The sequence below is a fragment of the Papio anubis genome, chromosome 13 (assembly GCF_008728515.1).
Source record: "Papio anubis isolate 15944 chromosome 13, Panubis1.0, whole genome shotgun sequence".
NCBI lineage: Eukaryota > Metazoa > Chordata > Mammalia > Primates > Cercopithecidae > Papio > Papio anubis.
This window is the reverse complement of record NC_044988.1, coordinates 106124335-106147712: the sequence shown is the minus strand read 5'-3', so window position 1 is coordinate 106147712 and position 23378 is coordinate 106124335. Positions and strand designations below refer to the sequence as shown.

Genomic DNA, 23378 nt, shown 5'->3' with positions numbered 1-23378 from the left:
AAGTAGCCAGGCGTGGTGGCAGTGCCTCCCAGCTACTCGGGAGGCAGAGGCAGGAGAATCACTTGAACCCGGGAACAGGGGTTGCAGTGAGCTGAGATTATGCCACTGCACTCCAGCCTGGGTGACAGAGCAGAACTCCATCTCAAAAAAACAGAGAAAGAAAATGAGGAAGAAGCAAAAGCGGAAACCCCTGATAAACCCATCAGATCTCATGAGACTTATTCACTATCACAAGAAAAGAAAGGGAAAAACTGGCCCCCATGATTCAATTCCCTCCCACTGGGTCCCTCCCACAAGGGGAATTCTGGGTACAATTCCAGTTGAGATTTGGGTGGGGACCTGGCCAAACTGTATCATTCCACTCCTGGCCCCTCCAAATCTCATGTCCTCATATTTCAAAACCAATCATGCCTTCCCAACAGTCCCATAAAGTCTCAACTTATTTCAGCATTAACCCAAAAGTCCACAGTCCAAAGTCTAATCTGAGACAAGGCAAGTCCCTTCCACCTATGAGCCTGTAAAATCAAAAGCAAGCTAGTTACTTCCCAGATACAATGCGGGTACAGGTATTCGGTGAATTCCGTTCTGGGCTGGGCGCGGTGGCTCATTCCTGTAATTCCAGCACTTTGGGAGGCTGAGGCGGGCAGATCACCTGAGGTCGGGGGTTTGAGACCAGCTTTACCAACATGGAGAAACCCCATCTCTACTAAAAATACAAAATTAGCCGGGTGTGGTACATGCCTGTAATCCCAGCTACTTGGGAGGCGGAGGCTTGAGAATTGCTTGAATCTGGGAGGTGGAGGTTGCGGTGAGCCAAGATTGCGCCATTGTACTCCAGCCTGGGCAACAAGAACGAAACTCCATCTCAAAAAAAAAAAAAAAAAAAAAAAACCCAAAAAACCTGTTCCAAATGGGAGAAATTGGACAAAACCAAGGGGTTACAGGGCCCAAGCAAGTCCGAAATCCAGCAGGGCAGTCAAATTTTAAAGCTCCAAATGATCTCCCTTGACTCCAGGTCTCGCATCCAGGTCATGCTGATGCAAGAGGTGGGTTTCCTTGGTCTTGGGCAGCTCTGCCCCTGTGGCTCTGCAGGGTACAGCCTCCCTCCCAGCTGCTTTCATGGGCTGGTGTTGAGTGTCTGCTGCTTTTCCAGGCACGCGGTGCAGACTGTCAGTGGATCTACCATTCTGGCATCTGGATGACAATGGCCCTCTTCTCACAGCTCCACTAGGCAGTGTCCCAGTAGGGACGCTGTGTGGGGGCTCCCACCCATTTCCCATTTTTTTAAGATGGTGTCTCGCTCTGTCGCCCAGGCTGGAGTGCAGTGGCGTGATCTCAGCTCACTGCAAGCTCTACGTCCCAGGTTCACACCATTCTCCTGCCTCAGCCTCCTGAGTAGCTGGGACTACAGGTGCCCGCCACCACGCCCAACTAAATTTTTTTGTATTTTTAGTAGAGAGGGGATTTCACCATGTTAGCCAGGATGGTCTTGATCTCCTGACCTTGTGATCTGCCTGCCTTGGCCTCCCAAAGTGCTGGGATTACAGGCGTTAGCCAGAACATCCAGCCCCCACCCATTTCCTTTCTGTACTCCCCTAGCAGAGGTTCTCCATGAGGGCCCCACCCCTGCAACAAACTTTTGCCTGGACATTTAGGCATTTCCATACATCTTCTGAAATCTAGGCAGAGGTTCCCAAACCTCAATTCCTGACTTCTGTGGACCCACTGGCTCAACACCACATGGAAGCTGCCAAGGTTTTGGGCTTCCACCCTCTGAAGCCACAGCCCGAGTTCTATGTTGGCCCATTTCAGCCATGGCTGGAGTGGCTAGGACACAGGGTTCCAAGTCCCTAGACTGCACATAGCACAGAGACCCCGGGCCTGGCCCACAAAACCACTTTTTCCTCCTGGGCCTCCAGGCCTGTGATGGGAAAGGTTGTCATGAAGGTCTCTGACATGACCTGAAGACATTTTCCCCACGGTCTTGGGGATGAACATTAGCCTCCTTGCTACTTATGCAAATTTCTGCAGCTGGCTTGAATTTCTCCTCAAAAAATTGCTTATTCTTTTCTACTGCATCACCAGGTTGCACATTTTCTGAATTTTTACGCTGTTTCCCTTTTTAAACAGAATGCTTTTTTTGTTTTGTTTTTGAGATGGAGTCCTGCTCTATCACCAGGCTGGAATGCAATGGTGTGATCTCGGCTCACTGCAACCTCTGCCTCCCTGGTTCAAGTGATTCTCCTGCTTCAGCCTCCTGAGTAGCTGGGATTACAGGTGTGTGCCACCATGCCCGGCTAATTTTTGTATTTTTAGTAGAGACGTGGTTTCATCATATTGGTTAGGTTGGTCCTGAACTCCTGACCTCGTGATCCGTCCGCCTCAGCCTCCCAAAATGTTGGGATTACAGGTGACAGCCATTGCGCCCAGTCCCAGAATGCTTTTAACAGCATCCAAGTCACTTTTTGAATGCTTTGCTGCTTAGAAATTTCTTCCTCCAGATACCCTAAATCACATCTCTCTCAAGGTCAGAGTTCCATAAATCTCTAGGACAGGGACAAAATGCCGCTAGTCTAGTCTCTTTGCTAAAAGATAACAAGAGTCACCTTTGCTCCAGTTCCCAACAAGTTCCCCATCTCCCTCTGAGACCACCTCAGCCTGGACCTTATTGTTCATATCACTATCAGCATTTTTGTCAATGCCATTCAACAAGTCTCTAGGAGGTTCCAAACTTTCCCACATCTTGTCTTCTGACCCTCCAAACTGTTCCAACCTCTGCCTGTTACCCAGTTCCAAGTCACTTCCACATTTTTGGGTATCTTTTCAGCAATACTCCACTCTACTGGTACCAATGTACTGTATTAGCCTGTTTTCACGCCGCTGATAAAGACATACCTGAGATTGGGCATAAAAACAAGTTTAATTGAACTCACAGTTCCACATGGCTGGGGAGGCCTCAGAATCATGGTGGAAAGCAAAAGGCACTTCTTACACGGTGGCGGCAAGAGAAAATGAGGAGAAACCAAAAGTGGAAACCACTGATAAACCCATCAGATCTCGTGAGTCTTATTCACTACCATGAGAATAGCATGGGAAAGACCAGCTCCCATGGTTCAATTACGGCCCCCTGGGTCCCTCCCACAACAGGTGGGAATTCTGGGAGATACAATTCAAGTTGAGATGTGGGTGAGGACACAGCCAAACCATATCACCCACCTCGGGAGACCCCGTGGCTCGGCTTGGCTCATTTCGTGCAGGGTCCCTGGCGCTGATCCCTCTCCTCTCCATGGCAGTGTGGGGACTGCGATGTGTATCTGAGAGTGAGGGGCTAGTCGTCTGCTTGGAAATGAGTTGGAGGCACCCCAGGAGTGGGACCCCACAGTGAGTGACCCAAGGGGCCCCGGAAGATGCAGAGCTGACCACGTCTCCCCCGGGACGGTCTGTCCAGGAAAAAGTCCTCCCAGCCGCACCTGCCAGCCACCGGGTTTGGGGGCACAGGCAGGGAGCTGCAGACCCCACTCCTCTGCAGCCCTCCCCACCCTCAGCCCAGCTGCAGCGGCACCCAGAACACCCTGGCCCGGGGTCTCCAAGGGTGAGGGCCGCAGGGTCTGGCAGCACCCCATGAAGGCTGCCCCAGGTCCCTGTTTCAGCCCTCCAAACCCCTGTACCCAGGGAACCGGGGCCTCCATTCCTGAGCCCCCCAGTTTTTGCCTCTCCCATTCTCTTTGCCCCTAAGGGATTTTGCCTTTTTAATTCTTTTGCTGTCACCTTAATTGGCCTTAGGGGAGATGGACCAGCAGGCCTGAGATCCAGGGTGTTAGGGCTCCTCCCAGCAGGGCGGACCCAGCCACACAAAGCCCACCGCCAGCCTCCAAGGGCTCCAGAAAGGGGGTCGCTGCCTTCTCAGAAGGCCCTCTCCACCATGCCCAGAACCGTGAATGCCCCGGCCTGGGCTTTTCACCAGGAAATGAAGGGAAAGACAGACCTGTGGGATGGAGGTGGGTCCCAGCGGGGGCAGTCACACCCCCATGCCATCTCTGCACAGACCCCGAAGGATGTGGAGTGCCCTCCAGGGCCGTACAAAGCACCACAGGGTGCGAGCGACAGGGACGTGTGTCCTCACTGTCCCGAGGCTGCAGCTCTGACACTGGGTGGGGAGGGTGGGCCCCACTCCCTGGGTCTCCTCCCTGGGTCCTCACGGGTACCCCCATGTGTGTCTGTGTCCTGATCTCCCCTTCTTATGGCGACACCAGTCCTACTGGATTAGGGCCTACCCCAACAACTTCATTTCACCTCTGCAAAGACCCCATCTCCAAATACAGTGACATGGGGCCTAGGGCTTCAACACGGCAATTGGAGGGAAACAACTCAGCCCACAGCATATCGCAGATCCTTCCCCCAACAGAGGCAGAGGCTCCCCACGCCAGCTCTCGGGGAAGGGTCTGGGCGCCCACGGGGACTCTGCACACTATTCTCTCCACCTCCATGAAAGAGGCGTGTCCATATCCCGGATGAGAAAACTGAGCTCAGCCAGGATCAAAGCAGGTCTCGTCCCAGTCTCCTCACTCTACCACTCTCCATTTTTATTTGCTTTTTATTGCCTTTTGGCTGCCTATAAAGGCAATTATTCATGTAATACAATATTTGGAAAACTACATTTGCAAATTCTGAAAAATCATGCAAAAACATCACTAAAAGCCAGCTGGGCACAGTGGCTCACGCCTGTAATCCTAGCACTTTGGGAAGCTGAGGCCGGAGGATCACCTGAGGTCAGGAGTTCGAGACCAGCCTAACCAACATAGAGAAACCCCATCTCTACTAAAAATACAAAATTAGCTGGGTGTGGTGGCACATGCCTGTAATGCCAGCTACTCGGGAGGCTGAGGCAGGAGAGTTGCTTGAACCCAGGAGGCAGAGGTTGCGATGAGCCGAGATCACGCCATTGCACTCCAGCCTGGGCCAAAAGAGCAAAACTCCATCTCAAAAAAAAAAAAAAATCACTAAAAGCCACAGTCCCCTCCTGGCCACTCCTGTCTCCTCCTGGCTCCTGGTGCCACCTCATCTGTCTCAGCCTCTGCCTGTCCCCTCAGAGCTGTGGCCCAGCCCTCCCAGGTGCGGGGGAGGGGCCACACACTCTCCCACAGGTGATCCGGGTGCTGAGAGGGGACACAGTGCTGTCCCACAGGTGAGCCAGTGGCCATTTCCAAATTCCCAGGGCCTCTGTCAGCGGGTGTCCAAAGAGCCTGCTTGGGAGCCCTGCACATCCACATGTCCCACCCTTGGACCTCCAAACTGCACTGGGGGCCGGCACAGTGGGCTCTGACCCACAGGGATGCTGGGCTAGCACCCTTGGGGGAAGACAGTGGGCACCCGGGGCCTGAGCAGGGGGCAGAGCCCCAATCCCCGCTGCTTCCCCCCGGCTGCTCCCTGGGGACCCCCGGACCACAGTACCAATGGGGGCAGGGTGGGCCCCCCACACAGGTCCTGGACTCATGTACAACGTCCTCTCGCCTAGGCTCGTCCTGGTGTCCATGGCCCAAGGATTTGCAGAGCTGCAGACGGAGCCCAGGGCGGCTGTCGCAGGCCACTCACCCATCCCCAGCATCCGCAGTTTCTCAGGCTCTCAACAATAAACTTTATGTCTCATGGTTCAAGAAATGCCAGGCTCTGGGCCCAGAGGCAGAAGGCTCAGGCACAGCTCCCACTTTTTAAGGCAGCAGAAGCCACCATTTCTCTCTATTGTTGGTTTCCTCCCTGGATCTTTTGCTGAAAGCACATTTGTTTTTTTTCTTTTTTTTTGAGATGGAGTCTCGCTCTGTCCCCCAGGCTGGAGTGCAGTGGCGTGATCTCGGCTTACTGCAAGCTCTGCCTCCCGGGTTCCCGCCATTCCCCTGCCTCAGCCTCCCAAGTAGCTGGGACTACAGGCCCCACCATCACGCCCGGCTAATTTATTTGTATTTTTATTAGAGATGGGGCTTCGCCGTGTCAGCCAGGATGGTCTTGATTTCCTGACCTTGTTATCTGCCCACCTTGGCCTCTCAAAGTGCTGGGATTACAGGCGTGAGCCACCGCATCCAGCCTGTTTTTCTTACATTACATTGAAGTAGATCAAGTTCCTGATAAATGTTAGATTTAGCCCGACTCAGCATGAGCCTGGCTTCTCCCGCCAGTCGGCACATGGGTGGGTACCAGGCACACAGTCTCCCCGCCCTGCCCACCATCTGCTGTCCTGGAGCCCTTGGTGGGACCCGCTGCCCACAGACACCTTGCCCATGCCCCAGTGCCAGGCAGAGGCCTCTGTGCTCTGAAGAGTGAATAAAACATGAAATTGGCCGGGCGCAGCGGCTCACGCCTGTAATCCCAGCCTTGTGGGAGGCCGAGGCAGAAGGAGCACTCGAGCTCAGGAGTTTGAGGCCAGTCTGGGCAACATAGTGAGACCCCATCTCTATGAAAAAACAAAATCAGGCTGGGCACGGTGGCTCACGCCTGTAATCCCAGCACTTTGGGAGGCTGAGGCAGGCGGATCACAAGGTCAGGAGATCGAGACCATCCTGGCTAACATGGTGAAACCCCGTCTCTACTAAAAATACAAAAAAATTAGCCAGGCGTGGTGGCGGACACCTGTAGTCCTAGCTACTAGGGAGGCTGAGGCAGGAGAATGGCGTGAACCTGGGAGGCGGAGCTTGCAGTGAGCCGAGATTGTGCCACTGCACTCCAGCCTGGGCAACAGAGCAAGACTCCGTCTCAAAAAAAAAAAAAAAAAAAAATCAGCTGGGTGTGTTGACATGCACCTGTAATCCCAGCTACTCGGGAGGCTGAGGTAGGAGGATCACTTGGGCCCAGGAGGTCAAGGCTGCAGTGACCCAAGATTGGGCCACTGCATTCTAGCCTGGGTGACGGAGCAAGACCCTGTTTCCAAAAAAAAGAAGAAGAAAAGAAAGAAAGAAGAAAGGAAAGGAAAGGAAAAAAAAAAGAAAAGAAAAAAGGAAAAGAAAAGAAAAAGGAAAAGAAAAGAAGGAAAAGTGAGGCCCTGCACAGAAGCAGGGTGGCTGGCAGCAAGTTATCTGGAGCGGAGGGCCGGTGCTGAGTGCAGCGAGGGCGGGGTGAGCCTCGTGAAACCCCCATCGCACAGGGAGGCCCTGCCGGGAGGCCACTCCACCTCTGTTTGTCTTGTCCCAAACAGCAGAGGCCACGGCTGCTCCTGGACAACACTCCTGCCCCTTGCGTGCCCCATGGCCGTCCGGAGTGTGGACTTGGCTTCCGGCACCAACGCACCCCTCGACCCCCAAACGGCGGCAGCATCAGCGGCGCTGATGGTGTTTGATGAGCAAATGAATAAAGGCAGCAGGTCCCCCACCACCACCTCCACTCCCACGGGCACTCTCAGCGGCTCCTGGAAATTTCCCTGGGTTCTCAGTACTCCCCCAGCCATAGGCTCAGTGGGCGTTAGACCCTCTCCCCAACCCTCCTCTGGGGCGTCTGTACCCCGACCCCCACCCCAGGCTGCTCCTCAGCCCCCACCCCTCCCTGCCAGGAGTACAGCCCGGCCCCTCTGCAGGCTGGGGACTGCCTTGCGGGCTGCGGGGACCCGACGGGGCAGCCCCAGCCAGGCCGTCAGGCTCCGAGAGAAGTGCGGGGCCAACACTGCCTCCCAGCGTCCCGGGGACCTGTGCCCGGGAAGGCCCCGCATCTGCGGCACCCGGAGTCGTGGAGACCAGAACGCTGGGCAGCAGACCCGGCCGTTCACAGACGCACTGGAGCGGGCGGGCGGGCGGGGGCGGCAGCCTGCGGAGAAGCCAGTCGCAGACACCCCACGCCGACCGCCGCGCGTCCGGGCCGGTCTCTGGGCCCCTCTGCTGGTGGAACCCGGCAGCGCCTCCTCCCTCTCAGCCGCGTCTGTCCCAGGCGCCTGCAGTCCAAGTGCCTCCCCGACCTGCACGCCCAGGCTGGGTCTCCGTTCCCACCCAGGCCAGCGCTGCAGGCAGAGCCCAGCCCGGCGGCCGCGGCGAGCATGGGGAGGCCCCTCCACCTCTGTTGGTCTGCGCTGAACACCGCAGAGGTGGCTGCTCCCCCGAGAAGCCCGCACACCGGTCCAGGCCCCCGAGGGGCCATCTGCCCCCGGCTCACCGCAGGCCCTTTCCTGGGGGCCCCTGTGCCGTGCAAACGGCAGGTCTGGCCGCTCTGGGGCTCTGTCCTGCCAGCCCCACAACCCAGAACCCAGCGTCCCCACCCCATCTCCCGGCATCCCTTGGCTAAGGGAGGGTGACTGGCGGCCCGCAGGCCCTTAGAGGGTCCCCCACAGGCGAGGATGGAGACGCAGCTCCAGACCCCGGAGTGCGGCTCCCCAGACACACCCACGTCCGTCCACCATCCAAGCATAAACCCCAACGCAGCGGCTCCTGGCCTGGCTCTGAGGACGGCACAGTTGGAGTGGGAGAAGCGCCCAGTGCTTCCGTCACTGGAGCCCACAGGTCCACAGGAATTCAAGATCCTGGATGCGTTGGCCGGACCCAAGGACACACGCAAGGGGCGGGAGGCGGGAGGGGCACAGCAAAGGGTGTAGGGCATGGCCGGAGGGGCTTTCCCCTTGGGCAGTATGGACACCCCAGACCCCGCAGCGCCCAAGCGCGCAGCCTCAGGCCTCCAGGGGTTTTCCAGCCTCACGCTTCTGGGGGTCTCCCAGCCTCACACCTCCAAGGGTCTCCCTGGCCCAACCTCCTTGCAGTGTCTCCAGAAAGCTCTGAAGCCCAGCCCCTTCTCCTCGTGTTTGACTGAGCTGGTGGGTGTTTTACTAAAACTCAACAGTGTCTCTTCCTCTCAGGGCCTGGATGTGCCTCCTCCAACACTCGCCTGGCCCTGCACGTGCTCCAAAGCTCCCAAGGGACTTTTAAAAGGGGTGGGGGGAGGCGGGCGAGGTGGCTCACGCCTGTAATCCCAGCACTTTGGGAGGCTGAGGCGGGCAGATCACAAGGTCAGGAGATTTGAGACCATCCTGGCTAACATGGTGAAACCCCGTCTCTACTAAAAATACAAAAAAAATTTGCCAGGAGTGTTGGCGAGTGCCTGTGGTCCCAGCTACTGAGGAGGCTGAGGCAGGAGAACGGTGTGAATCCGGGAGGCAGAGCTTGCAGTGAGCCGAGATGGAGCCATTGCACTCCAGGCTGGGCGACAGAGCGAGACTCCGTCTTAAAAAAAAAAAAGGGCTTTGGGGGAAGACAGCAGCCCCTGCTGCCCTCACACCTCCCCCCAGCTGCTCAGCAAGGCCTTCCAGGGACATCCCCAGCTGCTCAGCAAGGCCTTCCAGGGACATCCAGCACAGCTGAACTGGCCTCTCAGACCAATGGTAACCCCAAATCTGAGACTGGGGGCCTTTTATCTGCAGTTCCTTGAGTGGCTTATGAGTTCCCAGGTCCTCTCTAAAAAGGCAGAGCCTCGAGCCAGTTGGAATGGACAGGCCCACCGTGTACGGGGAAGCCAGGCCAGCGGGAACAGGCACAGCACCCCACGTGGCTTGTCTCTCACCATCAGGCTGGGTCAGCCCCTCTCCACAGGAGTCTGCAGGGCTGCTGTTGTCCCTGAGCTCAGGATGAACCTGTACAAGGCCCTGACGGCACTCCCTTTGCTGATCAGCCCGGGAAGGGGGCAGCTGGCCCTGTCCCTTCTGTGGGAGGGCAGCTGCTATAATTTAAAGTCTGTCCCTCTGAAACACGCTGGACTCCATCACCATGCTACCACATTTCCAGGTGGGGCCTTGGGACGTGCCTGGGGGGTGAGGATCCTGCCCGTGGATTCCTGGGTTATCACGGGACTGGAACTGGTGGCTCTATAAGAAGAGGAAGAGAGGCCTGAGGCCTGAGCCCGCATGCCGAGCCCTCACCATGGCTGCCCCGAGCTGCCTCAGGACCCTTTGGAGTCCCACCAGCATGAATACCTCCTCATTCAGAGTCCCGCCAGCATGAACGCCTCCTCGGATGCTCCCCTCGCCCTTAGACTTAGCCTCCAGAGCTGTAAGAAATAAATTCCTTTTCTTTATAAATTACCCAGTTTGGCCGGGCACTGTGGCTCATGCCTCTGATCCCACCACTTTGGGAGGCCTTGGCAGGTGGATCGCTTGAGTCCAGCCTGGGCAACATAGTGAGACCCTGTTTCTATGAAAGAAATAGGTATGTATCCAGGCATGGTGGTGCGCGGTGTGGAGGGTGCACGGCCTGTAGGAAGGGCGTGTGATGGGTAGGGAGGGAGCTGTGTCTACAAACCCTGGACCTAAAAATGACCAAGTGGAGATACAGGCTGATGTGACTGAGAACGGAAACAGCTGGCAAGGATTCAGTTCCCATTCCCCTACCGCACACTTTCTGTAACTGGTCTCGTTTCAGGGTGAAAACGCCTGTCTGGATCCCTCAGCATCTTTCTCAGAACACGGTGCCGGGTCCCAAGCCCACGCCAGGACAAACGGGGCTCCCTGGGTCCCTGATGGGGCAACGCCACTCACCAGTTTTGCAGCTTCCACTTAAAATTAACAACTGATGGCCTGGCACAGTGGATCACGCCTATAATCCCAGCACTTTGGGAGGCCGAGGTAAGTGGATCACAAGGACAGGAGTTCGAGACCAGCCTCGCCAACATGGTGAAATCCCGTCTCTACTAAAAATACAAAAAATTAGCCGGGCGTGGTAGCCAGCGCCTGTAATCCCAGCTCCTCGGGAGGTTAAGGCAGAATGGCGTGAACCCCGGGCGGCAGAGGTTGCAGTGAGCTGAGACCACGACTCTTATCCTAGCACTGTGGGAGCCTGAGGCGGGCAGATCATTTGAGGCCAGGAGTTTGAAACCAGCCTGGCCAACATAGTGAAACTCTGTCTCTACTAAAAATACAAAAATTAGCCAAGCATGGTGGTGGGTGCCTGTAATCCCAGCTACTTGGCAGGGTGAGGCAAGAGAATCACTTGAACCTGCGAGGCGGAGGTAGCAGTGGGCTGAGATTGCACCACTGCATTCCAGCCTGGGCGACAAAGTGAAACTCTGTCTCAAAAAAAAAAAAAAAAAAAATTAACAACCAACTCTCTTAAGTGTCTTCATTTCTTCTGAAAGGTGCTAACTCAAGCCAAATTGTTGCCATGAGTCCTGTGACCACAGAACGCTGGGCTCCGAGAACCCCAAAGGCTCTTGTTCCCCTGCCCCACGACCCACACCCAGGGAGGCGGTACAGCTGGGCCCCCACCCACACGGGGCAGAACTGCACAAGGGAGGTCCCCGGGGGCGGCCTGGCATGGAGGAGGTGACCCACGGGGGACATGCCTGACTCACTGTGGAGGCGACGCTGCTGAGGGCGGGGGCAGGGCGAGGGCTGTGTCCTTTCCCACAGAGCCTGGCAGACCCCCAGGGCTTGAGTGGGGTACAGGAGTCTGCAGATGACTGTGCCCGGAGCCCCAGCCCCCACCCTCGGTGCAGGTTCGGTCATTGGCTGTGGCTGCCCTGTGCGTTGAGCAGGTGGCCAGTGGGCATAGGCTGGCACCTCCAGGGCCCCTGGACCACCACAGAACCTGTAGCAGATTCCAGCTGAAGCCCTGAGGCCGGCCCCTCGTGGGGAATCCCAGGCCCTGGCCTGACACATGGCCCCCGGGGGAGTCTCAGGCCTCGCTGTGAGACGGAGTAGATGATGCAAGTGTGGGAGTGGCACGCACACTCAGGAAGGCTCGTATTCACCCCAAACCCAGCTGAGCCCAGGACGCCCCCTTCCCAGAGAAGGAAACCAGCTAAGGCACAGCTGCCCCTGAGCCCTGGGCACAGGGCTTGCTCTGGAGATGGGCTCTGAGGCGGGGTGGGTGGCAGCCCCACTCCTCGGTTTCCTGGGAGGCCCGGCCTGGATGCCGCGGCCTCCCAGGGAGCCTCTGCAGGAAGGTGGGACCAGCGGGACCAACAGGACGTGCAGGGGCCCCTCCCTTGAAGCTTTGCCCTCAAGTAGGACCCAAAGCTCCCTCAAATGACCCCCGAACAGACAGACCTCGAAGGACCCCACAAGAAGCCAGGTTACTGGCGGAGCGTGAGAAGTGGCCATGGTGGGCCGATGGCAGCCATCAGTCTCTCCGTCGGTGCCATAGCGCCACCCACCCCAGGACCTGGAAAAGGAGCGGCAGGCGGGGGCGGTGGCGGGGGGAGTGGAAGGGGGAGGCGGAGGGCTTCCTGTGGCCCAGGCGCACAATGGTGTTTTCTGCACACCGCAGTGAGTCACCCAAGACGGACTGGAAGCCGGGCCACCCTGCATTCTTGTCCGGGCGCCAGGTCACGCTTCCTCTGCGGTTTTTCTGTGGTGTTCCCCTGAGGACCGGCGGGCCCTCCAGGTGGGCCTTGTGCCGCCAGCAGGCATGGCCAGGAGGGTGGGAGGCGGACAGAGAGTGGGCTGTGTGCCCCCAGGTCTCCCTGGCAACCCGAGGGGGGGCTCCCAGGCTCCCCCACCCCCACAGAGCCGGCCTTACTGCCCCCTTCTGAGAGTGCTGACCACCCTCACCCATCCTTGAGGGCCCTGCAGCTGCCGCCCTGAGGATGCGGCAAGGACAGGGGGCGGGAGGCCGGCCTGAGACCCGGAGCGAGTGGGCGGGCAACACCAGCTTCAGAGCCCCCAGAAGCTGTCATCCCCCAAGGGAGGCCTTCGAGGCCTGTCCCCTCCCCACCTCATATTGTCTGACACGGTAGCCACAGCTGAAAGTGCAAAACATGTGATTAAAGACAGTGTCAATATGTCTGTGACAGCTTTTTATATCGACTGCATGTGGAAATGGCAATATTTTGGGTATACTGGAGTTAAATAAAATATATTATAAAAATAAATTCACTTGTTTCTCTTTTTTTTTTTTTTGAGACAGAGTCTTGCTCTTTCGCCCAGGCTGGAGTGCAGTGGCCAGATCTCAGCTCACTGCAAGCTCCGCCTCCCGGATTTACGCCATTCTCCTGCCTCAGCCTCCCGAGTAGCTGGGACTACAGGCGCCGCCACCTCGCCCGGCTAGTTTTTTGTACTTTTTAGTAGAGACGGGGTTTCACCGGGTTAGCCAGGATGGTCTCGATCCCCTGACCTCGTGATCCGCCCGTCTCGGCCTCCCAAAGTGCTGGGATTACAGGCTTGAACCACCGTGCCCGGCCCTGTTTCTCATTTTTTAAACGTGCCTACAAGAAAACTTAAAAGCCTCCTCGTCATAAAGCTCCAGGTGCCCACCGGGGCCCTTCTAGGAGAAGCAAACAGGCCTGCGGCCACCGCTCCCCAAGGTCAGGGGAAACCAGAAAACCTTCCACATGGGACAGGGTGGACACCCCGGAGCCCCCCGGGAGCAGCCCCCAGAAGCACGAGGGCCCAGCAGGATGAGCTGATGCTGGCAAGATGACGATGCACAGCCGGGGCCCCTCGGGAGGGAGGCTCAGGCCTCCTCAGTGAACAGCAGCCTTGACTCACACACTGTGTCCACCAGCTTCAAAGGGAATTCCATGTGTTTACCATCTCAGTGACCATTTTTATTTAATTTTTTTGAGACAGGGTCTCACTGTTGCCCAGGCTGGAGTGCAGTGGAGCGATCACGGCTCATGGCAGCCTCAGCCTCCCGGGCTCAAACGATCCTCCCACCTCAGCCTTCTGAGTAGCTGGGACCACCACAGTACACACTGCACCCGGATAATTTTGGGGGGTATTTTCTGTAGAGATGGGGTCTCACTATGTTGCCCAGATTGGTCTCAAACTCCTGAGCTTGGTGATCCTCCTGCCTCGACCTCCCTAAGTGCTGGGATTACAGGTGTGAGCCACCACACCCAGCCTCAGTGACTATTTGACAACTTTGAGATATAATTCATACACCATAAAATTTACCCTAAAGTTACAACTCAGTGTTTTTAACATATTCACAGACATGAGTCACCATCACTACTATCCAACTCCAGATTTTTTTTTTTTTTCAGGCGGAGTCTCACTCTGTCACCCAGACTGGAGTGCAGTGGCACGATCTCGGCTCACTACAAGCTCCGTCTCCCGGGTTCCCGCCATTCTCTTGTCTCAGACTCCCAAGTAGCTGGGACTACAGGCACTTGCCACCGTGTCTGGCTAATTTTTTGTATTTTTAGTAGAGACGGGGTTTCACTGTGTTAGCCAGGATGATCTCGATCTCCTGACCTTGTGATCCACCTGCCTCGGCCTCCCAAAGTGCTGGGATTACAGACGTGAGCCACCGAGCCCGGCTTAGTTTTTTTTTTTTTTGAGACAGGGTCTTGCTCTGTCATCCGCAAGGGAGTGCAGTGGTGCAATCCCAGCTCACTGTAACCTCCACCTCCTGGCTCAAGTGATTCTTGTGCCTAAGTCTCCTGAGTAGCTGGGACTACAGGCGCCCGCTACCACCCCTGGCTAAGTTTAGTATTTCTGGTTGAGACAGGGTCTTGCTACGTTTGGCCAGGCTGGTCTGGAACTCCTGACCTCAAGCAATCCACCTGTCTCAGCCCAGAACATTTTCACTGCCCCAAAGACAATGAACCACGTGCCCATCAACAGTTACTCCCTCTGCCCCTCCTCAGGCCCTGGCCATTTTCTGTCTCTGTGAATTTTTCTATTTTCGGCAGTTCCTATAAAGGAGACCATACAGGTTCTGTTCTCTGGCTGATTTCACTCGGCACGGTGTCTTCAAAGCTCATCCCTGCAGCAGCGTGTGCTGGAACTGCCTTTCCGCGGCTGAGTCCTGCCCCACCGTGTGCAGAGATCACGGGCTGTTTGTCCAGCAGACATTCGGGCTGCACCCCCTTGTCTGGCTGTTATAAACAGTGCTGCTGTGAACAGCTGTGTATGTGTTTCTGTGTGGAGTGTTTTCACTGATCTGGGGACACACATTCCTAGGACTGGAACTGCTGAGTCTCCTGGTGTTTCTATGTTTAGCTTTTTGAGGAACTACCAGACTGTTTCCACAGTGGACGTACCATTTTATGCTTGCATCTATAATGCACGAGGATTCTAATTTCTCCACAGCCTCACCAACGCCTGTTGCTGTCTGTCTTTCATTTTTTTTAAACTTACCAATTTAACTTAAGGATTGTTCCTTTCTTTAACAATTAAGATGACCAATTTTAAACACAAAAAGGAACTTCCTGGTCACGCACAGTGGCTCACACCTGTAATCCCAGCACTTTGGGAGGCCGAGACGGGCGGATCACGAGATCAGGAGATCGAGACCATCCTGGCTAACACGGTGAAACCCTGTCTCTACTATAAATACAAAAAAAAATTAGCCAGGCACGGTGGCGGGCGCCTGTAGTCCCAGCTACTCGGGAGGCTGAGGCAGGAGAATGGCCTGAACCCGGGAGGCAGAGCTTGCAGTGAGCCGAGATCACGCCACTGCACACCAGCCTGGGCGACAGAGTGAGACTCCGTCTCAAAAAAAAAAAAAAAAAGTAACTTTCCAGGGATATTGTACAGGAGATGGAGAAGGAGGCCAGCAGGTATGACAGGTGTGGGGCCCCACATCACCCCCTCCCGGGGGGTGCCGGCATGTTTGTCCCCCGGGGGGTCCATGTAGGTAGCAGGGGTTGTTTGTATGTTTCTTTTTATGTTTTGTTTTTTTTTTGAGACGGAGTCTCACTGTGTTACCCAGGCTGAGATGGAGTCTCACTTTGTCGCCCAAGCTGGAGTGCAGGGGGGTGATCTCGGCTCACTGCAAGCTTCGCCTCCAGGGTTCAAGCGATTGTCCGTCCTGCCTTAGCCTCTCAAGTAGCTGAGATTACAGGCCCGTGCCACCACGCCCAGCTAATTTTTGTATTTTTAGTAGAAATGGGGTTTCATCATGTTGGCCAGGATGGTCTTGAACTCCTGACCTCAAGCAATCCGCCCACCTCGGCCTCCCAAAGTGCTGGGATTACAGGCGTGAGCCATTGCGCCTGGCCGGTCGCAAGTTTTTTTGTTTTTGTTTTTGTTTTTGAGATGGAGTTTCGCTCTGTCGCCCAAGTTGGAGTACAGTGGCACAATCTCAGCTCACTGCAACCTCCACCTCCTGGGTTCAAACGATTCTCCTGCCTCAGCCTCCTGAGTGTCTGGGATTACAGGCGTGCACCACCACACCCGGCTAAATTTTTGTAATTTCAGTAGAGACAGGGTTTCTCCATGTTCGCCAGGCTGGTCTCAAACTCCTGACCTCAGGTGATCCGCCCGCCTTGGCTTCCCAAAGTGCTGGGATTACAGGCAGGAGCCACTGCTCCTGCCCAGGCTGCGGTTTTGAAGGACACCTTTCCTGTTCACCATGTTGGTTTTAGCCCTGAGTCAAGCTTCTCTCTGCCCCCACCTTCCCTCGCAGCTCACTGCCCACAACACGCAGGTGTACCATGGGACAGCTGTGAGGACGGGTCAGGTGGCCCTGTAGGCTCTGGGGAACCCTTTCTGGGAGGTGCCAGCAGCACATGTTGGGGTCACCCTCACAGACGGGGGGAGGCCAACAGGCCCCCATCAAGGGTGGGCTTTCCCAAGGACCCCAGTTCTGATCACACAGGTAGAATCTGATGAATGATAAACAGCATTTTAAAACCATGTTTTATAAAAATACTTAATGCCATGGGAAAGATTTCACAGAGCAGCATAAAGTTGCGTTACCCTAAGGCAACCACGCTGCACGCTGCAAGGCCCCTTCCCAGAACCCGGGAGACGCACGTGTGAGGGTCTGGCTACTCTACGGACGGCGCCTCCGTGCTTTGATCTGTTTTGTATTGTCTGAATACTACACAATGTACACACCCTGGTTTGTATTCATGAAAGAAGAAAAAACCATTAATGATATTTTTGAAGGTTAAAACCAGGATGGGATCTTAGCTTTAGCACCTCCAGGCCTCACCCACGGTGACACGGCCTCTGCCTGCCGCCGGCCACTGCCAGCCACACGTGGGCCCCACAGCCAGGGCTTTCGCTCTCTTCGGCAGTGCCTGAGGGCCAAGAATTCTGCGGTGGCTGGCTGGGTGGACCCTCCACCAGGGCGAGGGCACTGCACTCAGTCCTCGGCAGCCCGAGGTCCCCAGAGCGAGGGACCCACAGGGACAAAGGGGCAGCCTCAGGGCCTTCACGACCTATCTGCAAGTCACACAGCCTCTGCCACCTTCCCATCAGGCCGGCACCCCAGGTCGGGCTCACATTCCACCACAGCTTCTGCACAGTCCAGGAGGGACCGCCGGCAGCCCATCGGCTCACGTCCCAGGTCTCCACCAGAAACATCCGGCCAGCCCAGCTGATCCCCGGGCAGGCGTCGGTACCCTCATAGGCCCAGCTGCTGCTTCCCCAAAGTCCTTTCCACCCAGGACCCTAACACGTGCTGGGAAACGCCACACGGCTCAGAGCACCATCCTGCACCACACCAGGCAGCCACTCTCTATGGAGGATGGGGACGCGACACAGCCAGGTCACACCGAGGCGGCACCAGGTTCCAGGACCTGGTTCTACACCACCCGTGACACAAGGACCAACACCCAGGGTCGGTCCCGCAGCCCAGCCTGGGGCTGTCGCGAGCTCGCGAGGGTGCTCACGGAGGCGCCCCGGGCAGGAGCCGCTCCCACCCGGAGCAGAAGGGAGCAGGCCCTCCCCGGGCTGGGCTCGGGGCTGATGACGGTGCCGCCGTCCACAAGTCAGGAGGCCAGGAAGCCCCGACACCTCCCGGTTTCCCGACAGACATGGCCAGAACACGCCCAACTCCACAGGAGGGTCTGACCAAGGGGACCCCACCTTAGGCTCTCCTAGGCGGAGGCGGCGAGGGCAGGGGAGGGCGACCCTTGTGAGGCCCGAGCTCCCGGGCAAAGCCGGGCCCGCGGTGAGGGCTTTCGTCCCCGGGGAGGCGCGCCCACCTGACTCCAGGGAAGAAGTCAGCAGGGCGGTGGGAGACACACGGGTCTGACTCGGACAGAGGATGCGGCCGGGGACTCAGGCGGGAGCAGGCACGGGGGTGGCCAGTTCCCACGGTTTGCCGTGAACATGGTAACCTGGGGGCGGTGAGCACAGCACACCGCGGCGGCGCCCAGGCTGCCAGGAAGCGAGCGCGCCCGCAGAGGGGCCGGACGGGTCCCCGGGTGAGGCCGAACCCGACCGCGGGTTCCGCGGCATGGAGGCCCCTGCGGACCGCATGTGCGTGGAGCGAACGGCGCGAGGGGCGGGAGGCGGCGCGGCCACACCCCACAGCCCACCCGTTCCCCGGAAAGTCGAACACAGTGACCACGGGCCCTGGCAGTTCCCCTCCCGGGCAGAGACCACGGGGACCAGCAACGCGCGTCGGCACGAACGCTCGCGCACAAACGACCCCCGCTGCGCCGCGCGTGGCGGTCACGGAGGAAGAAACACCGAGCGGAGGAGGCAGCGCGCGGCCACCACGCGGCGGACCAGCTTCCGCCATGAAACGAACAGAAGGTCGGTCGGCGCAGGCGACATCAGCGACACCACGTGTGCGCCCCGGGCACACTGGCCACCACCGCGGCTGGGCCCTTCCCGCCTCCTTCAAGCGCAGGCCGTGCTGCGGGGGGCTCCTGCCCAGGGCGCCTGCAGGGGAGGCCGGGCCGTCAGGCGGGGAGGAAAGTACAGAGCCGGGGGATCTGAGGACGGCGGGGCAGGAGGGGGTGAGCTGCAAGGTCTGGGGTGGGACCACGGAGGGGATGGCTGAACCTCCGGGACGCAGGGTCACTGGGAGGCTGAGGACCCCCGGGGCTGGCAGGATGTCTGTGCCCTGGGTGATGCCACTTGTGTTAATCTCCTTTTGTGGTCGGGCGCGGTGGCTCACACCTGTAATCCCAGTACTCTGGGAGGCCGAGGCGGGCGGATCACCTGAGGTCAGGAGTTCGAGACCAGCCTGGCCAACATGGTGAAACCCCATCTCTACTAAAAATACAAAAATTAGCCAGGCATGGTGGCATACACCTGTAATCTAAGCTAACTTGGGAGGCTGAGGCAGGAGAATCACTTGAACCTGGGAAGCGGAGGTTGCGGTGAGCTGAGACTGTGCCACTGCACTCCAGCCTGGGTGACAAGAGACTCCATCTCAAAAAACAAACAAACGTCTCAGTCATTTCTAAGTAAAACATTGAAACATTAATTACTAAGCATAAGTTTAAGCTTATATACTTTAGTATCTTATCTTTATATGGTATAGGAAAGCTAAATATATTTAGATCTGTTAATAAAAAAGTTTAGGAAATGTACCTCTGTAAAACATTATGAAATGGTTTTCATCTACAAATACAGTTCAAAATTACTCCCAAAGTTTTTGACTGAAAATTAGGGTCACTAAGTTAACACCATAATTAATATATGTAACTGAAACTACTAAATATAAGAGAATCAATTCTGTATGTGAGATGGACGTATAAGAAAAGTAGTTTTTCTTTTGAACAACATTTCATGTAGTATTAATAAGAGATTGTAAAATATTTTTATCTTTTGAGTAAACCGGAAAACAAAAGAGGGGAAAGGGAGAGACATTGTGTTTGCTTCATGCTGTCTTTATTAGGTCTGTCGATTGCTTGGGAACCTAAGTCTCCTCTCTATCATAGTAAAGGATTTTGCTTTGGGAAATCTCTGAATTACCAATTTGATTAAATGAATGGCTTATTCTACAGTGACCTGTGATCCAATTTGGAAATTTTTTTTTTTTTTGAGATGGACTCTCGCTCTGTCGCCCAGGCTGGAGTGCAGTGGCCGGACCTCAGCTTACTGCAAGCTCCACCTCCCGGGTTCACGCCATTCTCCTGCCTCAGCCTCCTGTGTAGCTGGGACCACAGGCGCCGCCACCACGCCCAGCTAATTTTTGTATTTTTAGTAGAGACGGGGTTTCACCGTGTTAGTCAGGATGGTCTTGATCTCCTGACCTCGTGATTCGCCCGTCTCGGCCTCCCAAAGTGCTGGGATTACAGGCGTGAGCCACCGCGCCCGGCCCTACTTTGAAATTGTTTTAAGCCTTTGATATTTGACACACTTCCCAAAATCAAATTTCAAGTCCTAAAATTAAGAGGTTTTTGACCTGAACTAACTTGGACATAACAAACAGGAATCCCGGGAAGTCCAAGGGAGAGGTATGTATGAGGCTTATCTGGTACGTTAAAATCATACAGGAAGCATCGTCAAATGTGGAATGCTGTTTGAGTTATATTTCTATAAATGTATTATTAACATATGTTCCAAAACTGTATGAGATTCCTAAAAATTCTGACATGTCTTGGTATATGTTATCAGTCCTGATTATATGTTCAATTGTTTTAATCACAGAAGGAACCAAATTCCCTGTCAATCGCATCTTCACCCATGGCTACTCTAAGTCTTTTGTTATCCACAGAAAATTACTGTTTTACTTTCTTCTCAAAATGCAGTTTAAGGCCAGGCATGGTGGCTTATGCCTGTAATCCCAACACTTAGGGAGGCTGAGGTGGGTGGATCACTTGAGGTCAGGAGTTCGAAACCAGCAAGGCCAACGTGGTAAAACCCCATCTCTACTAAAAATACAAAATTAGTTGGGTATGGTGGCATATGCCTGTAATTCCAGCTACTCGGGAGGCTGAGGCAGGAGAACTGCTCGAACCTGGGAGGCAGAGGTTGCAGTAACCCCGAGATTGCGCCACTGCACTCCATCCTGGGCAACAGAGCGAGACTCCGTCTCAAAATAAATAAATAAATAAAATAAGCTACAGTCCAAAATGTGCATTTTCTTCAAGGAACTTCATGGAAAGGACACTGACAAGTATACAGACTTCTGATAACTTGGGAGATCACACCAATGGACCAAGTAAAAATTTCCAGGACTCTTATTAAAAAGCCGATGCTGGCCGGGCGCGGTGGCTCAAGCCTGTAATCCCACACTTTGGGAGGCCGAGACGGGCGGATCACAAGGTCAGGAGATCGAGACTATCCTGGCTAACACGGTGAAACCCCGTCTCTACTAAAAATACAAAAAACTAGCCGCACGAGGTGGCGGGCGCCTGTAGTCCCAGCTACTTGGGAGGCTGAGGCAGGAGAATGGTGTAAACCTGGGAGGCGGAGCTTGCAGTGAGCTGAGATCTGGCCACTGCACTCCAGCCTGGACAACAGAGCGAGACTCCGTCTCAAAAAAAAAAAAAAGAAAAAAAAAAAAAAAAAAAAAAAAGCCGATGCTTTCATGAGGATTGCTAACCCAGCATCATACAGAAAAAAGCGGCTGGGCGCGGTGGCTCACGCCTGTAATCCCAGCACTTTGGGAGGCCAAGGCAGGTGGATCACGAGGTCAGGAGATTGAGACCATCCTGGCCTGACTAACACAGTGAAACCCCGTCTCTACTAAAAATACAAAAAATTAGTCTGGCGTGGTGGCGGCGCCTGTAGTCCCAGCTACTTGGGACGCAGAGGCAGGAGAATGGCGTGAACCCAGAAGGCGGCGCTTGCAGTGAGCCGAGGTCTTGCCACTGCACTCCAGCCTGGGTGACAGAGCGAGACTCCATCTCAAAAAAAAAGCAAATTACATAGAACGGAACTGAGAGAGATCTGAAATGCTTTTTGTGACTTTTTGTTGTTGTTGAAACCTAGCTGACTCTTTTTATATTTTGTTTTCCAGAGTCAAAAATCCTTTTTCTGTTTGAGCTATTTATAGCTATAGCAATTGGGTGACATACACTTTTGTGAGCAAAACTGAAACATTTGTCTTTTTCTCTGATTTCTCAAAAATCTGGAAGTGATTCATGAGTATTCTTATTTTATGGCAATGTAGTTATTTGCATGAGTTCAGTAAGAATCTGTTTTCCTCGTAACAGGACACAATTGAAGACCCTGGTTATTCTACCAAGGCTTGGACTGGGATGACGTATTTTCGGATATGACCAGACTGCTTTGAGGAATCGAGGTTCACTTTACAGAGCCAATAAAAAGCCCCTTGGGATGACTGAACTGGTACCCTGTTTACATAGTTCCCTTACAAGGTTCTTGGCCTTGAGGTAAGTAAAGAATGCCACTTTCTGACAGATCCAGGAACTTCAAGATAGTTTGGGACCTGGAAGACATTCACCCCCTAATTCATACAGGTATTATTTTATTTATTTTTTTTGAGATGGAGTCTTGCTCTGTCGGCCAGGCTGGAGTGCAGTGGTGAGATCTCGGCTCACTGCAAGCTCCGCCTCCCGGGTTCGCCATTCTCCACCTCAGCCTCTGGAGTAGCTGGGACAGGCGCCCTCCACCACGCCTGGCTAATATTTTGTATTTTTTTTTTTTTTTTTTTTTTTTTTTTTGAGACGGAGTCTCACGCTGTTGCCCAGGCTGGAGTGCTGTGGCCGGATCTCAGCTCACTGCAAGCTCCGCCTCCCGGGTTCCCGCCATTCTCCTGTCTCAGCCTCCCGAGTAGCTGGGACTACAGGCGCCCGCCACCTCGCCCGGCTAGTTTTTTTTTTTTGTATTTTTTAGTAGAGACGGGGTTTCACCGTGTTAGCCAGGGTGGTCTCGATCTCCTGACCTCGTGATCCACCCGTCTCGGCCTCCCAAAGTGCTGGGATTACAGGCTTGAGCCACCGCGCCCGGCCGTATTTTTTTTTAGTAGAGACGGGGTTTCACCGTGTTAGCCAGGATGCTCTCGACTCCTGACCTCGTGATCCGCCCGCCTCGGCCTCCCAAAGTGCTGGGATTACAGGTGTGAGCCACCGTGCCCACCCCTCAAGTGGCTTTTAAAGGTCTAATCTGACCCTTTTGTAGTTCATAAGCATGATGATTGCCTTATGTGTAGGGTATGTCTCCCTCAAACCCTGTTATGATGTCAGCACATTACCTGTCTGACATGGGGGAAAAAAGTCTAATCTGAAATTCCTTATGGCAAAGTTCCAGCCAATTTAAAAAGGAGCCTGTATGGCCAGTCATCACTGTTGTTGTACTTTAGGCAAATAATCAGGCCAAATATAATCCTAAAATTTATTTTACAAGTAAATTGGTCTTACCAAGATTTATCTTTGGTAGAAATGGGGAAGTAGAGAAAAATTATGTTTCAGAGAAAAACTATAGCATACCTATTACCGGATTCTATCCCTGATCATTGTATTTTTTATTTTCCTACAATCTGGACTAAATCCTGAACAATCTTCCGGCTACAAGTCTCTAAAGAAGAACCTGGCTGGGTACAGTGTTCACACCTATAATCCCAGCACTTTGGGAGGCCCAGATGAGAGGATCGCTTGGGCTCAGGAGTTCGAGACTAGCCTGGGCAAGGTGGCAAGACCTAGTCTCCACCAAAAAAATTTAAAAATTAGCCGGTCCTGGTGGCAAACACCTGTATTCCCAGGTACTCGGGAGGCTGAGACAAGAGGACCCTTTAAGCCCAAGAGCTCAAGGCTGCTATGAGTGGGGATTGTGCCTCTGCACTCCAGCGTGGGTGACAAAGCAAGACCCCATCGCTAAATAA

General features: G+C 54.9%; 1 protein-coding gene, 1 long non-coding RNA gene and 1 pseudogene across 3 annotated transcripts in view; 2 read left to right on the top strand and 1 right to left on the bottom strand.

The window, feature by feature from the left end:
- The window catches only part of LOC101015545 (exonuclease mut-7 homolog), a 57471-nt gene that overhangs the window by 32725 nt on the left and 1368 nt on the right, over window positions 1–23378 (bottom strand). The window lies entirely within an intron of this gene.
- On the top strand, window positions 18092–21883 carry LOC116270088. The gene is made up of 2 exons (XR_004178043.1): window positions 18092–18391; window positions 21751–21883. It is a non-coding gene; the product is annotated as an uncharacterized LOC116270088 (long non-coding RNA).
- On the top strand, window positions 22667–22761 carry LOC116270179 (annotated as a pseudogene).